The sequence below is a fragment of the Homarus americanus genome, unplaced genomic scaffold (genome assembly GCF_018991925.1).
Source record: "Homarus americanus isolate GMGI-L3 unplaced genomic scaffold, GMGI_Hamer_2.0 scaffold49667, whole genome shotgun sequence".
In the NCBI taxonomy this organism is placed as follows: domain Eukaryota; kingdom Metazoa; phylum Arthropoda; class Malacostraca; order Decapoda; family Nephropidae; genus Homarus; species Homarus americanus.
The window spans coordinates 4,905,775-4,921,125 of NW_024738608.1; positions in this window are offsets into that span (position 1 = coordinate 4,905,775).

The following is a 15,351-nucleotide window of genomic DNA, read 5'->3' on the forward strand; positions in this document are numbered from 1 at the left end:
GGTGTTATGGTGATGTGATGGTGTTGATGGTGGTGGTGTTATGGTGCTGTGATGTTGTGGTGTTGATGGTGATGATATTTTCTTTCTTATCTGTCTTTATCTTTATCTTTATCTTATCTTTAATTATCTTTTACTTATCTCACTTAACTCACCATCGTCTTGACCTCGATTAGTTATTAGGGTTAAATTAGTCTATATTTAGCCTGGTTAAACTATTCTCTGACGTCACAGTTTGGGTTTGATTAGGGTAGGTTAGGGTGACAGACAGACAGACAGACAGACAGACAGACAGACAGACAGACAGGGCTGAATACAGACAGACAGACAGACAGACAGACAGACAGAAAATAATACTACCATGGAGAAACTGTCTATTAAAGCGACCACTGGATAATTCTATTCCCCTCTTGACAGTAAATCTTGATAAAGCAGGGGAGAGAGGGAGGGAGGGAGGATTAGAGGAGGGAAGGGGAAGATAAAGGAGGAGAGAGAGGAAGATTAGGAGAAGTGGAGGGGGAGGAGCTGGCGGATTAGGAGGAGGAAGAGGAGGAGGGATGAAGAGAGAGGAGAGAGAAAAATAAAGAAGAAAGAAAAAAAAAAAGAGAGAAGAGAGAGAGAGAGAGAGGTGTTTATAAAAGAGAAAAATAGACTGAGGACAGAAGATAGAGACCAAGAAAGAAAGAAAGATAGAGAGAGAGAGAAAATACACTGAGACTGGATCATGGAAGGAAATCCTCTTTTGCTGTGTGGTGAAAGTCTCTCTCTCTCTCTCTCTCTCTCTCTCTCTCTCTCTCTCTCTCTCTCTGCTTTGCGTGTCCCTTTCATGTTCTGATAATGATGGTATTCTGTACTGCCTGGTGAGCGCGCGCGAGAGAGAGAGAGAGAGAAAGAGAGAGAGAGAGGAACTAACAGAGAGACAGGGATAACACCAAATGTAGACAGGAACAAACAAACAGATCAAAAGCCATATACAGACAGACAGATAACAACAAAATATAGACAGGAACAGATACACAGACAGACAAATGGACAGACAGACAGGGCCAATGAAGAGGGAGTTTTTCACCATAACAAACTCGGCCTGGACAACCTCACGCTACAGGCTGCCAATCAATGTTTTTTCTGTCGAATTTCGTCATGTTTGTCTGTTTTAGATTCGTGGTTGATGTCGTGAGGGGTGGATTACAGTGCCCCCTTCCTCCTCCTTCACCTCCTCCTCCTCTTTCTTCTCCTCCTCCTCTTTCTTCTCCTCCTCCTCCTCTTTCTTCTCCTCCTCCCTCCTCTCTTCTTCTTTCTTCTTCTTCTCCTCCTCCTCTTCGTCTTCTTCTTCTTCTTCTTCATTTTCAGTCCCTCCTCTTCCTTTTCTTTTTCCTTTCCTTCTCCCTCTCTCTTCCCCACTCCCTTACTCCTCCTCCTCCTCCTCCTCCTCTTTCCTGTCACCTCTACCCTCACCTCCCCTCACCTCTCCCCTCACCTCCTCTCTCCCTGGGGATGTTTCAATCTTAGTAAAGGTTGTTCCGTCACGACTACCTCGCCCTCGCCCTTCCTCGCCACAACAGTACTCTCCCTTCCTCGCCCCCTACTACTCTCCCTACTTCGCCACCATAAATACCCTCCCTACCACCCCACTCCTCCCTCTCAATTACTCTCCCTCTCATCACTTAACCAGGGAGAAGGTGTGTATAATCTCTGTATATTTGACGCCATTTTGCATTGAATTTATGTATTTGGGTTAGAGGCGGTTTTAATGGCTTCAGTTACGGGTGATAATTAATAGATTCTGGTCCTTATAAACATTGTGTATAAGGGCGAGAATCGTCTATTACTTCCATGGGGAAAAATACACTACAAAAACAAAAACTGGCAACTGTGTATAATAAGTTACCAGATGTTACTTTACATTAATTGAAGGTAATCACTTTTATGGTTCATTATTAAACTACCTAATTTGTTTGTGGTTGTTAAGAGACGGTAGTTAGTTCATCAGTAGGATTGTTAAGGCGTATGAAGTGGATGAATTGACTTAAACTGAACAAATTATTCGATAAAACTGACTTTACTGACAAGATATCTTAATTACCTGAGCTTTACTACCTTTAAACTGACAAATAAACAACAAAACTTACAAAAAAAAACTGACCACCAACAACAACAACAAACATGGCTGCCATCATCGACCCTCCAATCCTTTTATATATAACAAGACGGGAAACATTGATCTCTCATAAAGCGGCAGCAAATAACGACAAATTGGCATCTGTGTATCATGATGGTAAGGGCGGCAGAGTCACGGTAAATAAGATGGTAGTTGCCTCTTGTTGCCTCTCTTGTGTGTGTGTGTGTGTGTGTGTGTGTGTGTGTGTGTGTGTGTGTGTGTGAGTGTGTGTGTGGTGTGTGTGTGTGTGTGTGTGAGTGGTGTGTGTGTGAGTGTGTGTGTGTGTGTGTGTGTGTGTGTGTGTGTGTGTGTGTGTGCGTGTGTCTGTGTGTGTCAATACTGATGGGATTTACTGGGTGTTGTTGTGTTATTGAGGAGAGGAGGGAGTGGGGGAGGAGAGGAAGAGTGGGGAGGAGAGGGGAAGGGAGTGGGGAGGAGAGGGAGGAGGGGTGGGGAGAGAGGAAGAGGAGAGGTAGGAAGGCCAAGGGTTGGGAAGGACTTGGGAGGCTAGGGAGGAAATGGAGAGAGGAGAGGAGTAGGAAGAAAGGGAGGAGGACAAAATGGAGGAAGGAGAAGAAGGAGGAATAGGAAAGATAAAAGAAGATAAAGACAGGAATGAGGAAGAAGATGATAATGATAGATATTCCTCAGATAGATAGATAGACAACGAGAAAACGAAGGAAAGAAAAACAGACAAACAGGAGAAGAGACAGACTGACAGGCACACAACAGACAGAAACAAATAAAGCAACAGACAACAACTATATAGACAAACACAGCCAGACAAATATATTCTGGCACCATTAAATAGCTCAATAAAACCTTAAACACGACCCGACCTGACCCGACCCGACCTGACTGACCCGACCTGACCCTGACCCGACCCCGACCAGACCCAACCCGACCAGACCCAACCCGACCCGACCCGACCCGACCCGACCTGACCTGACCTGACCCGACCCGACCGACCATACACGCCATTAAGCATAAACAACAACACCAATAACATGGACTGAGGCGAGATCCCACACAGGTAAATACAGGCAGTAATTTATGGTGTTATTTGTTGGGGTAACATGTTGACAAAGGTATTTTATTATTATCTTACGACTTATAGATGTACCGCTCAGGGAAGGGAAGGGGGGGTGAGGGTGAGGGAGGGGAGACGGGGAGGGGAGAAGAGATAAGGGAAGACAAGAAAGGAGAGGGTAAGGGAAGAGAGGAGGTGAGGGGGAGAAGGGGTTGATGGTCTATCTATCTAATAATAATAAAAATGGTAACGAAGATGGCTGGCAAGGGCCACCAACGCAACAACCACACCCTGAGTTAACGAGCTGCGTGACCCAGTGTCAAGGATTAGTCCGAGAAGACCGGACAACTCGCCAACTGCACTGGCTAACCATTACCTAGGAATACGATCCACAAATCGATTAACATCCAGGGTCCTAATTACTGCTGGGTAGATAGGCAAATGGCGTAAAGAAACTTGCCCATAGTTTCACCCTGCCCGGGGATCGAACCAGGTCCACTCTTTTGCGAGGCGAGCATGCTGACCATTACGCCACACACACACAAACACTCACTAGTGTACATTTCAGCATTTATTTGTATAATTACATGTCTGTATATCTGTATGTGTATAATTACATGTCTGTATACTGTATGTGTATAATTACATGTCTGTATACTGTATGTGTATAATTACATGTCTGTATACCTGTATGTCTGTATAATTGCATGTGTGTATATCTGTATGTGTATAATTGCATGTCTGTATACCTGTATGTATAATTGCATGTCTGGATACCTGTATGTGTATAATTACATGTCTGTATACCTGCATGTCTGTATAATTGCATGTGTGTTAATTATACGTCAGGATATCGGTATAATTACACGTGTGTATGATGATAGACCACAATCACATCGTAATAACATAGACAATAATGCCATCCTTCATTTGTCGACAGTGTAGCCAACAGACTAGTACCCCCCAGCCCTTGGCAACACTGCTCGCTGCTGGATGTAAGGTTATGCGTAAACAGAGCGTGTGGGATACCTTCTTCCTGCCTCAGACACAACTTACCGGCCCGTAATTATTTGATCATTACGCGTTATGTGATCCTCTGTGTGTGTGTGTGTGTGTGTGTGTGTGTGTGTGTGTGTGTGTGTGTGTGTGTGTATGTGTGTGTGTGTGTGTGTGTGTGTGTGTGTGTGTATGGACAAACAGACAAAGACAAAGATTGACAGAATTAGAGAAGAGAGAGAGAGAGACTAAAGAAAATGAGAAAAATTAGACGACTGGTGGACAGGTAGAAAAAGAGAGAAAAGTAATGGAGAGCAGAGACAGGAGACAGAGAGAGAGAGAGAGAGAAAGAGAGAAAGACAGAGAGAAAGACAGAGAGTGAGAGACACAGGAGAGACAGGAGACAGAGAACCTGGTAAAAATCACTCTCCGTCATATGCAGTAAGACACGCTAGATTAAAGGGAGGAGGAGGGAGGGAGAGGAGGGAGGGAGAGGAGGGAGGGGAGAGGAGGGAGGGAGAGGAGGGAGGGGAGAGGGAGGGAGGAGGTGGGAGAGGTAGGAGGAGGGAGGAGGGACGAAGAGGTGAGTGGGAGAGGGGAGGTAGGAGGGGGAGGGAGGGAGATAGGAGGAGAGGAGGGGTTGGTGGGAGAGAGAGGTAGGAGGGAGGGAGAGGAGGGAGGGGGGAGGGAGAGGAGGGAGGGAGGAGGAGGAGGGAGGAGGGAGGGAGGTAGGAGGAGAGGAGGGGGTTGGTGGGAGAGAGGTAGGAGGGAGGAGAGGAGGGAGGGAGAGGTAGGAGGAGAGGAGGGGGTTGGTGGGAGAGAGGTAGGAGGGAGGAGGGAGGAGGGAGGTAGGAGGAGGGGAGGAGAGGTAGGAGGAGAGGGGTTGGTGGGAGAGGGGGTGGGAGGGAGGGAGGGGGGAGGTAGGAGGAGGGAGGTAGGAGGGGGGTTGGTGGGAGAGAGGTAGGAGGGAGGGAGAGGTAGGAGGGAGGGAGAGGAGGGAGGGAGGTAGGAGGAGAGAAGAAGTAGTTTGCCTTCTGCCATCTACACTCACCTACACTCGTCTACATCCATCTACACCTGTCTACTCCCACCTACACCCGTCTACACCCGTTTACACTCACCTATACCCGCCTACACCCGTCTACACCGTCTACACCTGTCTACACCCACCTACACCTGTCTACACCTGGTTACACGACACCAATTAAAACTTAAGACTAAGTATCGCAGGATGTTGAGGAGGCGACTTATTATGGGTTAAAGGGATAATGGCTCTCTCTCTCTCTCTTCTCTTCTTCTCTCTCTCCTTCCTCACCACTAACAAGGTACATATTAGTTTACATAGTCATTAACGCTGACTCCTTCAGAAAAGAACTTAGGTACGAAATAATTGATATCCTGTGGCAGCGTAGAGAGAGAGAGAGAGAGAGATCTTGTGGTGGGGGAGAAGAATTTAGCAATTGCTATAGAATGATTTATGTGGGAGGAACAGATGGTCTCCTCCTCCCTCCTCCCCCTCCCTCCTCCTCCCTCCCTCCTCTCCCTCCCTCCTCCTCCCCTCCTCCCTCTCCTCCCCTCCCTTCTTCCCCCTCTCCTCCCACTCATTCTTCTTACACCGTATTATTCATGTCTTTTTTACCCAGACACACACACACACACACATACACACACACACACACACACACACACACACAGACATAAGGGCGAGACTATGTTAAGGTGAGTCTCTGTTAGGAAGGTCGGCCATATTGCCTCGAGACATATGATAACCTTGTTCCATATAGCCCCTGACCACTTTATGGTGCTCTTACAGCGGCTATATTGGCCTTCCCTCCCCTGTACACACACACACACATACACACTGGCTGACTGTGTGTACATATCCCCCCCCCTCTCCCCTTCTGCTTCTGTATATAATTCAGGAATGTGATCTGTGGCAATGACGACTATTCAACCCTAATGACTCTGTCCGGGTGATCTATGTAAGAGAGAGAGAATGTATGTGTAGTGATGTGTTTCTGTTTCATGTATTAAGTTATGGCGTCTATTGCCACTAACTTCCTTGAGAGTTCATTTCCATTTATACTCTTGAGTTGACGTTCAAGTAGAAAAATTCTATAAATACCACAAGTGTCAAAGAGAGACGTGATGATGCTCACTTGTTTCCTCTGTAAACGAGTGAGGTTTCCGCGTCTATTGTGATCGGCTTTTGTTAAACATTCATTCCGTTTATACTTCTCTATTGACGTTTGAGGTGAATTTAATATTTATGTAAATACCGCTGCCATTTTTTAACCCTCGACGGCTGAAATTAAAAACAGCTGTGTAATGTTTGTGTCAATAGTTTACTCTTTGACGATTGTGAAAGGTAGAAAGTAGTGTGTGTGTGTGTATGTGTGTGTGTGTGTGTGTTTTTGGGTCATTTTGTATTTCTTGATGGAACATTTTATCAGCCATACATGTTCTAGGCTACTCTATTATCATACTCTGGGCTACTCTTATACTATAACACCTGATTACACCTGTTCTACCTGATGGACCAAAACTCATTAACAGACCCGAACACGGAATCGGACCTGACTTTTCGTAACCCCCAAAAAATCCAAACTGATTTGAGTCTTTGGGCAGAGTTGCGTCATGTCAGGTCAGGGCTAAGGGGATGATGTGGTAGGTCTGTGGGAGGTATATTATAGTCTCGGGTTCGGGGTTCGGGGTTCTGGGTTCTGGGTTTGACTTTGGGGTTCAGGTTCGGTTTCGGGGTTCGGATTTGGGAATTAGTAAAGCCGGTCTCCTCTCCCCTATCCAGTTATCTGTGGAGCGTTTTATGAGCGTGTTACAGGTCGTTCGTGGTGAGTGATGTTGAGGTAAATACTGACGTGTGATGAGGCGTGAGTGGCGCCATCTGTGGGGTGTTTCCCGTACCTGTGGTTGGGTCTCCTGTGGATTAGGGACTCCCGCTTATTTTACCTGAGTTATTAAACACCTTAATGCTAACCTAACCTAACCTAACCTAACCTAACCAAACCAAACCATGGCTTTGTCTGTCTAAATACTCTAAATGTATATAAACGGACGCTTAGTGTTGCTTTTCCGCACCATCTGTTGACCGTATTATGAACTAAATTATTAAGGATTTCTGTGAACTCATTACAGTACAGAAAAATCAATACACACAGGTATAAACAGACGTAAATAATAAATGGTTTTCAGCGCCATCTATTGAGCCTCTTAGACACTGATCTCTACCTGTAGTTTCCACCTTTCATGTTTAATTAAGGGAAGCGTGTGAGGTTAATGAATAGATACTAAGATAATGTTTTCTTCTTGACAGGTAAGACTCATTACGGTGTGGGCGGGTTAAGACAACGAAGGTGGCAGGTAAAGATTAATTGATTGTTCATCTTCTATCCTGCTTTCTCCTCCTCCACCTCCTTTCTTTCTCTCTTTCTTTTTAGTTTAATTTTTCTTCCTACTTCTCCTCCTCTTCTTCTTTCTTCTCCTTCTTTGTATTATTATTAGTAGTAGTACGATAGGCCAGTAGAAGGTTTGCCCTCCCAATGCGTGTGTGGCTCTTCCTATGACGTCGATCACGCCATGGTGTGCAAGAAAGGGGGCTTCATATGCCTGAGGCATGATGAAGTAAGGGACCTCACAGTAATTATGTTGAAGGAAATCTGCCGGGATGTCAGGGCAGAACCGACCCTCCTTCCATTGGACGGTGAGATTTTCCAACACAGGACTTCAAACACATCCAACGAAGCCCGTGTTGACGTCAGTGCTCGAGGATTCTGGACGCGGGGACAGCGAGCCTTCTTCGACATCAGGATTTTTTATCCCATGGCCGCATGTCACCGTAACTTAGCTCTCGACGCTGCACATAGGAGGAACGAGAACGACAAGAGAAGGGCATATGGGGAGAGAACTCAGAACGTTGATCAAGGCAGCTTCACTCCTCTAGTGTTCACAACCTCTGGTGGGATGGGACCAAGTGCAAGATGCTTCTACGCCAGACTCGCGGAGGTGCTATCCGAACAGAAGCAGCAGCCCAGAAGTTATGTTACAGCCTGGATGAGATGTCGACTGTCCTTCTCTCTCCTTAGGTCGGCTTTGCTCTGCCTCAGGGGAACGAGAGCATCGGCCCCAAAGCCGACAACAGTTGCAGTTATTGACTATGAGGCAACAGTCACTGAATGCCGCATTAAAAATAAATAAAAGTAGTGGTAGTAGCAGTGGTAGTAGTTGTAATAGTAGTAGTAGTAGTAGTAGTAGTAGCAGACAAAATGCGACATACTGAGAGAAACGTAAATAGAATGAGAGATCAAGAGACACAGGAAGAGAGAGAGACATAAATAAAGAGAGAGAGAGAGAGACTAGAGCGGTGTGAAGGACAGTAGACATAACTAACAAGGTCAACCAAGCTGAAAATTAACCTCTTCCACTCTTTTCCTTCCTCCCTTTTCATCTTCCTTCCCCTCTCCTCCTTTATCCTCCTCTCCCCTTCCTCTTGCCTACCTTTGCACTTTCTCCCTATCTCTCTCACTCTCACACGCTTTCCTTCTCTCTCACTCCCTATTTCTATCTCCCTATCCTTCCATTCCTTTCCTAACTCTCTCCCTTCTTCCTCTTCTCTCCCTCCTCCTTCCTCCTTCCTATTCTTCCTTTAACTCCTCCTAACGCACGTACACAACATGAATACAAGTGTGTGTGTGTGTGTGTGTGTGTGTTTGTGTATACTTCAACCTGGCTTAACCACACACACACACACACAGGCCCTCACTCCTGTACACCAAGAGGCACTTCTCATTCGTTTAGGCACTCACAAACATACACACAACCTGGCAACGACTCTCGCACACACACACACACACACAGACACACACATACACACGGACCCTTGAATTTTCCAGGTGGATGGAAATTTTGGCCGTGATTGCCAATATGTGCAACTCGAAGGCAGACTATTGAATTTTACCCTACTGATATATTTAACGATGGTGGAGAGGCGCGTACAGGTGAGTTTCCTGGTGCTCTCTCTCTCTCTCTCTCTCTCTCTCTCTCTCTCTCTCTCTCTCTCTCTCTCTCTCTCTCTCTCTCACTTGTCGCGTATTTAAGATAAAATATTATAATCCTCAGCTCAGAAAATATATGTACGAGTCACGTAGAAGAGAAAATATGACTATGAACTTAATTACGCGTCATGTAGCAGAGATAAAGCTGAGCATAATTCCAACTCATGTAAAAGATAAAATAAAAATAAAGCATAATTACTTTTCCCGGAAAGATTATGAAATGGTACTATTTATTCTAAGATTTTAATACAAAGTTAAATAAAATTATTGTGTTCATGTTACATAAATAATGAAAACGTGAATAAATTTTTTTTAAATAATGGTAAGAAATTCAACTGTTGGCATCCCTAGACACGCCCCGCCCCCTAGACACGCCCCGCCTCCATCCCAGTCTATAAAGGCGGGAGTTACACGTGAAAAATATGTATTCTTCCGCGCTCTGGAGACGGCGAGAGACGCGCTCCAACCTATAAAACTTTCGCAATAAAAATGGATGGTTTTCCGAATCACCAACTTTGTAAAATCACGAACCATTACTTTTTTATGATGGATGGTCTTGGTGATTACGATTATTAAATGGGTTTAGTGTAATCATTTGACGTAATGAAAACGTTAATTTTAGTCTCAAGTGTGCGATAGTTAAGTCAAATGAGAGTATAGTATTTTTCTTACCGTTGAGTATGCTAATTCAACCACTACTTACGTACAATAAATTAACCTCAAGTACAGTAATTTAACCCTTTGATTATTATAATTTGGATACGATAATTTATTCCTTGGGGTAAATTGTGATGATTTAACTTTTTGAGTACGTTTGAGAGTTTAACTTTTTGAGTACGATAATTTTAACCTAGATAGAATAACTCAACCTTTTGGCTACGATAATCTGTTGTTTTTTTGTCTGTTATTCGTGTTTTTGTTTTTGTTTTATGTCTTAATGGCGGGAATAAATCAGACATACTGTATAACACTGTCAGATTAGCTCACCAAGGCGCCACCAGAGAGATGTTATATCACGCTTGGGAAACATCTGTAGATTACGATAACATTACCTCTTGGCTGTAGATAACTCAAACCTTTGATTATGATAACTTAAGTCTTTGAAAACACGGTAGGAAATCTTTATGGGCAAGATAACTGACTTGGAATGATAACCTTTGAAGATGGCGCTATGATACGACAACTTAATGTTCCTTTACGATAACGTGAACACATTTAGGACGATGTGATATTCTATTAATATTTCCTCAATTTTTATGCTTTTTTTACCATCTTTGTGAGTTATTACAATATTAAAATGATAATATGTTGAAATACTAACATGATCTAACGCCTTATAAACGGTACTTAACACGTTAACTAATGGCAGGTTAAGATATGACGCTGAACATTCTTGTCGACACGAGAAATAAGGCGCCAAGATTCCCGCCAAAACTTATGACACTCTTGACAAATGGCGGGAGATGAAGAGGGCGGAGTCCCTGGAGAGATATATTTCATCTCTTCTCACCTGAAAAATAGATAAATTGATGTGGCTGTCGTATTGAATTTACCTGTGATAGATGGTAGAAAGGATGTCGATAGAGAAATAGTGTTTTTATTAATCAACTGTGTAATAAAAGGACTTATGTTTTATGAGGAATTTAACAAAAAGTGTATTGTATTGGGGATTACTGGCCACTTCGCCGCTGGGCTAGTTCGGCTGTAACAAGAAGTGAAACTCGTTCTCTTTTTATACGCGATATGAATAACACAGTTGTTGCCAGATTTTCTATTGAATTATTTATTGTCGTAAAGTCACTGAATTTGGTTATATGAAATAGTGTGAAGTCAAAATTTATATACAGATGAACAAATTAAAATCATATATATTATTTATATTAACCGTTATTTGCTTAAAAGGATATATATTCGTGTTAGAAAGTTGAATATCCCAGATGACGTCATATTTGTGGTGTTGGCTTGTTTCTGTGACCCGGAGATGAGGGTTACACAACACGGGAAGATGACTTGTCCCTCAGTAGGATGAGTGCCACCCATGGGAAGGTCAGTGCCACCTATGGTAAGGTCAGTGACACCCATGGTAAGGTCAGTGCCACCCATGGTAAGGTCAGTGACACCCATGGTAAGGTCAGTGCCACCCATGGTAGTAAGGGCAGTGCCACCCATGGTAAGGTCAGTGCCACCCATGGTAAGGTCAGTGCCACCTATGGTAAGGTCAGTGACACCCATGGTAAGGTCAGTGCCACCCATGGTAAGGTCAGTGCCACCCATGGTAGTAAGGTCAGTGCCACCCATGGTAGTAAGGTCAGTGCCACCCATGGTAAGGTCAGTGCCATGAGAGACAGGGGGCCAGTACCATACTCTGTCCTGGGCCTGTGTGTGTGTGTACATTATATTTATGCTTGTGTACCAACTTCTAAGCGACCTTTTCCCCCCTTCCCTCTCCCTTCCCCCGTACCCTCCCCCTCCTGCACTTAGTAACAATGCACCCCTCCCTCCCCCCTCCCTTACTCCATGTTTATCTTGCTTTCATTCTCCGCTCACCCCCTCACCCTTCCACTCCTCTCCCCTCTCCAGTAATAAAGCACTTCTCCCCTCCTCGCCTCCTCTCCCCATACCCCTTTCTCCCCTCCCCTTCCCTTACCCCTTCTCCCTCTCCTCTCCTCCCCCCTTCCCCCTCCTCTTCACGTCCTATTCTCCCCACTGTTTTTTTCTATCCCTTTTTGACTACATTCAGCTCCTCCCCTCCCATCCCCTCCCTCCCTCCTTACTTCCCTCCTCTCCTCACTCATTCCTCCCTCTCCGTGCTTCCCTTCCTATGTTCCTCCCTCTTCCCACCTACGTGTTCTCTCTCTCTCTCTCTTTCTCTCTCTCTCTCATGCAACCTGACAGCAGTTTGTAAAACAATAACTACCCTCCCCTCCCTCCTCCCTCCTCCCTCCCTCCCCCCTCTCCTCGTCCTCCTTCCCTTCCTCCCTCCCTCTTCCTCCTCCTCTCCTCTTCCCTCCCCCTCCTCTCCTCCCCTCCCTCCCTCTCCTCCTCCTCCCTCCCCCCTCCCCTCCCCTCCCTCTCAACCTTTTGATCTGTAATTTATTTTACGCGGCTCGGCCCTCCCCCTCCCTCCTACCTTTCACCTTCCTCCCTCCTTCCTTCCCTCCGTCCCACCTTTCCTCTCTTTCTTCTCTTTTCCTTATCCTTCTCTTTTTCCTCCCTTCTTCCCTCCTCCCTCTTCCTCCTCTTTCTTCTGCTCGTCCTCCTCTTCCTCACCCTCCCATCACCCCTTCCACCAGAACATTAGTTCAATTAAAGTACTGCTTAAATGAGGGGAGATGGGGAGAGGAGGGAGGGGCGGGTAGGGGAAGGGAGGGAAGAGAAGGAAGGGGAGGTGACCAAGAATAATAACAAGGGGACGGAGGAATAATTACAAGGAACAGGAACAAGGTAGTTAACAAGATGAGAGTCATTAGTTAGTTGTTAATGGCCTGGTAACGGAGCAGCAACGATCTGGTAACGGAGCAGTAACGAATTGGTAACGGAACACTAACGATCTGGTAACGGAACACTAACGACCTGGTAACGGAACACTAACGACCTGGTAACGGAACACTAACGACCTGGTAACGGAACACTAACGACCTGGTAACGAAACACTAACGACCTGGTAACGGAACACTAACGACCTGGTAACGGAGCAGTAACGAATTGGTAACGGAACACTAGAGACCTGGTAACGGAACACTAACGACCCGGTAACGGAACACTAACGACCTTCTTCCCCTCTTCATCTCCCCTTCTTTCCCCTCTCTCTCTGTTCCCTTAATCCCACCCGCCCTTTCCCCTCTCTTCCCCTTCCCTCCTTTCTCATTTCTTCCCTCCCCTCTTCGTTACCTTCGCCCTCCCCTTCTAATTTCTCCATTCCTCTTCTCTCGCCTTCCCTATTACACCTTTCTTGCTCGCTCATTTCTTCTTCTTCTTCTTCTTCTTCTTCTTCTTCTTCTTCTTCTTCTTCATCTTCCATCTTCCTCTGGTCGTAATCTTGTCACACTAAATATCTCAAAAGACTCCAGCAGCTTCGTTCATTCTTCAAATCCGGATTTTCAGACCTCGCAGCTGCGTTCTTCTCTCAAAATCCGGTTTCTCGAGCGTCTTCTCCCAAGGTATAAATTTTACCGGAAATCTTTAGTTTAATTTTGAAGGCAGCGGACGTGTGAGTGAGGCGGGGTGTGGGTGGGTGGTGAGGGGTGGGTGGTGAGGGGTGGGTGGTGAGGGGTGGGTGGTGAGGGAGGCTACCAAATATGTATATAAAAATGCACTAGAAATCTTTATCTTTATTATGGGAGCTGTGGATAAGGAGACTCGCTATCTATCTATATCTGAAATCCTACCTGTGGTAATATATATTGTCATGGGAGGTATTTTCCCCCAGCCATAGCAATATTGGAAATGTTGCCGTTAAAATGAAACATTATAGTACCTCCGGCCGTCCCCTCAAAGCCGCCAGTGGACAAAGCGCGTCATATTGAAGACAATAACACGATAAATAGCCACTTTGGGCAGGCCTGGACACGGTATAATCCCCGATCCTTTCATATTGGCCACAGTAATGCATTTAAACCCCAAATCCCGAGTGTAAACCTTTCACAAAGGAATAAATTTACCGTGAACATCACACCCCAGCATCAAAGACCCGTCTGCTGCAGCCATGGCGGGCGAGGCAGGCGAAATTATTGGAACAGTTATGATAGCCTATAATTTTGCCCCTGTGATCTAAGAGAACAGAAAATAAATTCAGGGTGAAAATACTTTATGTGGGAATATGGTATTACTGGTGTTATTATTGGTCTGCCTCCACCAATCTGTTTTCCATAATTAGAAGAGTTGGTTTGTTATGTTGCTCCATCTGCTCGCTCATATTTTCCGCTATTTTTCTTTTTCTCTCTCTCTTGTTATCTCTCTCTCCTTCCATCTCTCTTCCTTGTTATCTCTCTCTCTCTTCCTTTCTCAGAGATTACCGATATTTTAGGCGCCGCACCTGTGTTTTAGGCATTTTACTGGGAAATATTTCTCTTTATCTCCTTTGACGATGAACAACAAGGCTGCCATTGTCGCATTTGCTGGCTTGTAAATTTACCTCTTCTGAAAAAACCTTAATTGAATGGCCGTATATGTCTTCCGTGCCAAGTTCTATTCGTAGGAAAGTAATAATGGAAGTAGTTAGACGTGTTTAAGATTATTTACGACATAATTGGTTAAAATGATGCACCACTAGACTAATACATACACACACACACACACACGCCGCATTTTCCTCGTCAGCATTGGAACGCCGAGGAACACGACAACAATCCAAAAATATAGAAAGTATCACAAAGGCTTCAGAAAAAATTATTGTGTATTTTAATTGTATTTAGTTGTATTTATAAATTCACTATAGCTCATTGAAACCTCCTCGGATACCTGTAGTACCTTAGTGCCAGTTCTGAGTTAATGAGTGCCAGTTCTGAGTTAATGAGTGCCATTTGTGAGATAATGAGTGCCCAATGAGTTCCCAGGTCACTCGGTAATATCAAACACCTAGTATAATGTCCTGTACCTCATCATTGTCATGGACCAATAACCTGAGTGCCTCTTGAGTGCCAGGTGTCACTCACAGCCTGGACCTCTCCTCGTAGGTTACATTCAAACTTTTGCTGCGTGGGAGGAATTGGATATCTCTCTCTCTCTCTCTCTCTCTCTCTCTCTCTCTCTCTCTACTCTCTCTCTCTCTCTCCTTCTGCTCTCAAAAATTTTCCTTACTTCCCTCCCTCTCTCCTTTTGCCCTTTTTTTCCTTCCTATCTTACTTCTTTCCTCCTTCCTTACTTTTCTCCTCCCTCCTCCCTCCCTCCCTCTCTCCTTCCCCCCTCATTCCTTCTCTCTTCCTCCTCCTCCTACCCCTCCCTCCCCAAGGTCTACTCTCAGCCCCCATAACCTAAGCCTATACATACATACATACATACATACATACATACATACATACATACATACATACCCTAACGTGTCCTCCTACCATCACCCTTGACATTTCCTTCTCTCCCTCCCCCCTCACCCCCCTCCACCC